Source organism: Stylophora pistillata, chromosome 8, assembly GCF_964205215.1.
Source record: "Stylophora pistillata chromosome 8, jaStyPist1.2, whole genome shotgun sequence".
In the NCBI taxonomy this organism is placed as follows: domain Eukaryota; kingdom Metazoa; phylum Cnidaria; class Anthozoa; order Scleractinia; family Pocilloporidae; genus Stylophora; species Stylophora pistillata.
Window position 1 is genome coordinate 15,914,280 of NC_142526.1, and position 3,323 is coordinate 15,917,602.

A 3,323-nucleotide genomic window follows, 5' to 3' on the forward strand; every position below is an offset into this window, starting at 1 on the left:
CGCGCGAGCCACGCGCTATCGCAGAGGAGCGTTCGGGTAGTTTTTCAGATTAATTTTTAGTTTTCAAAAATTTAAAAATAATTAGTAAAAGATTAAATCCATTTAATATTAATACAATTTAACAAAAAAGTAAAGTCCAGTCCAGAGTCCAGTCCCTATCTTCCAACTGGCCGACATGCATGACAACTTTCGAACAGGAGGCATAGCGAAAAGGAGTTAACGAACCTGAAACCTTGCCCGAAGTTCAAACGTGGACCGCAAACGGCAAACGTGACCGCTAGAGTCTTTTTGAGTGATTCCTAGCGGTTTGCGGTCACACGTATTCAGAAACAAACGTGGATCTAAAACTCTTTTATTTACGTCCGACAAGTACGTCCCTTTCTGTATATGCACTTTGTTTTGCGTCGGCGCATGTTCGCCGCACGTCAGGATCACTGCTTACATTGTGAATGCTGCCTGGGCGCATAGTTAGTAGAGGGGACGTCCCCTCTACTTACTATGCTGGGCGCAACCTTTATTGTTGTGAAAATGTCTGGATCATTCCTGCTGTGAATCAATTTTGATTTGTTGAGAAAAAAAAAACAAGGCACTCAACTCGCATCTTCTTGACTTCTTTACTTATGTAGTCGTTGTAGAGAAATACATCGAAATTATTGCATGGATATCAGCGAATGATCTGCGGCAAAACTAGGTACGGCTTACGACTTCCAGCTCTTACTATTAAAGACAATAAATGTAACGCGTACAATTAAATAACGAAAAATACTGTTCCTTCGGAGGTATAATTCAAATTATTAACTTCGCCCCTGAAACATTTATACAGCTAGCAAGCCAGTCTTTCCAAGTTCTTGTTAAAGTAATGGAATTTTTCTCTCCAATTTTCTCGATCAGCTCTTGTGCACTAGCCTCTTACGCAGACGTTCTTTGGGCTCGTCACGCAATCTTCCTCTCCCACATGGGGGAGGAAGATTGCGTGACGAGCCCAAAGACCGTCTGCGTAGGAGGCTATTGTGCACCCTATATCGCCTGTTTTTTAGATAATACATCTAGTAAGGCTGACCGAAGAACACTTGTCTTCACATCGGGTAAACAATAATAGCAACTTTGGCCACCTAATAATTAGTTTGTTCAAAGTTCTAAAATACTTTTGATTTTTCCACTTATGTAACGACTATGTAATAAGGAACTAAGCTGCCACTACTGGTCAAAATTCGAAACTGAAAGTGTGTTGCACTTATTATTACATTTAACAAAGAAAGAAGTTTTTTCGACTCAATTTTCATCGTCTGTTGGATGGAGACTTGAACGATTCTTTGATCTCAGCCACCTGGTCCCGAAGTGTAATAGCGAGCCAAATGGTTATGATCTGTAGCAGGAAAATACCGAACGACGCAATCCCGATAGTAATTAGATTGTTTTTGAACCAGTTAACAGCGGTCGTCAAACAACCAGTTGTATAGATCCTCTTCTCTCGCTCGATGGTATCCATTCCTCCAACTCCAAACCCACACTGGCTGTTGATCCTGTCTTCTTCAGTCTTACAGCATGTTTTCGGCACACCGCATGCCTCTGCCCCCGGCGAAGAACAGTTGAAGTACAGGTTTGCCTGCCAGTCTTCATACGAGGTGATTCCACAGCATTTGAATTCAGTTTGTACAGTCTCTATAATCAGCTGCAAGTCTGGTTTATCTGGATCACGGTAAAGATTGATTGCTTCCTTTAACTTTATTTGGATGTTTTCCTCCACCTTTTCGCGGAAGACAAAGCCTAAAGTGCCACAAGCAACCTCGATTAACAGAAGCACGCCAACAATGATGCCATAACAGCATAACATGGAAGTGTTCTCTCGTAAAGCGCCTAGACATCCGAGGAAGGTAATAAGAAACAATGCTCCGCCGAGAATCACGAACAGCACCGCAGGGTCAAACGACAGATCACTCAAACTTTGGTAATCTACGTCTTTGTCGACCATCATGTACACTCCGACTCCAAGGATTAAGATCGCAGCTAACCAGAAAAGAACATTTAAGAAAAACAACGCGAATTTGATGCATTTTGAAGGATCTTCCGGAGAACTAGGTCTTGGACCGATTCTGCGGCGTTTGTTTTGCATCTTCACCAAGTTGTTTCCTTACGATGATCTGTCTTGAGGTAATCTGTTTAGACTTGGATAAACTCGGTTGCGATATGATCTGCCGTGTTCGCTTGATATACTGACTTAAATTACTTGACTAAGACTGAAGATTACGAGGCAAAGGAAAAAAATTAGATCTCCTTCGTTCGTCTTTGCTTGGATCGATACTTGGAAGACTTCGGCGGCTGCGAGACTTGACAAGGATTATGGATGATCCTCGACCTCGCTCGTCTGACTCTTGATTAAAATTTGCTTTTAAGCTCTGAATCAATTGCCAAAAACTGTAAAGGAAATACAACATGTTTAGGATCTGGGAAAAAATTAATTTCAGTAAAAACGACGACGTTGAAATGTCGCCCTTCTAAAATAATACGGACAAATAACACACTATGATTTGCAGTGGGACTTAATGACAGCTGTAGAAACGGCTTAACTTATCCCAACCGAAGGAAAGTTTAAAGTTTGGCCGACAGTTGATAAAACGATAGGAACTTGAACAACATACCTTCGACACGATATATTCCACGAATAGTTGACAGGAAACTGAACAATTTAAATCCTTCAGGAGCCTTGTTTATAAGAAATTTGCATAAAAAATGCGGAAAATTTGACCAACAGCGTTGATGACTTAGCAACCCAAGAAATCTGAATATTCATTTTGTTGTTACATAATTTGCTTTGAAGGCTTAATGACGTCATAGTGATTAGATTGGGTCAAGAGTTTACGAAATCCGATATATCTGATGTAAACAATATAAAACTATGTGGCGCTCATCAAAGATTACTCTTCAAGTCACATTGATGTGTTCTAGTCAGTCTGTATGTTGAAGCCCCATAGGACTTTTGCATGGTCGTTCTCCTAGACCTTGACCGTTTTACGAAGGCACTGACGAGTTATTACAATTTTTATTAATATTGTTATCACTATCTTTATAGTTGTCGTTATTATTGTGATTGTCATTGTTATTTTTAAAATCACTATTGTTATTATACAATTCTCTCCAGTTTTTTTTGTTATTTGGGTCTTCAAACTCAAGTCCCAGGAGCTCCTGCAGCTTAGGGGCACAACACTTTCCGCAACACGAGGGCAGGTTCGAGGATAGCCAACAACTGTGCACTCTAATTATATTTACTGTATATCTATCTTCCCATGCCAGGTCTTTCCTCGAGATAGTTCCAAGTTCACGTT

The 3,323-nt window shown here is 40.5% G+C and overlaps 1 pseudogene across 1 annotated transcript; it reads right to left on the bottom strand.

Moving 5' to 3' along the window:
- Positions 1-595: 595 nt before the first annotated feature.
- LOC111321518 (tetraspanin-33 pseudogene) lies at positions 596-2,796 on the bottom strand (annotated as a pseudogene). The gene is made up of 2 exons (XR_015991284.1): positions 2,640-2,796; positions 596-2,415 (listed from the first exon to the last, which is right to left on the bottom strand). The product of XR_015991284.1 is annotated as a tetraspanin-33 pseudogene (transcript).
- Between the last annotated feature and the right edge of the window lie 527 nt (positions 2,797-3,323).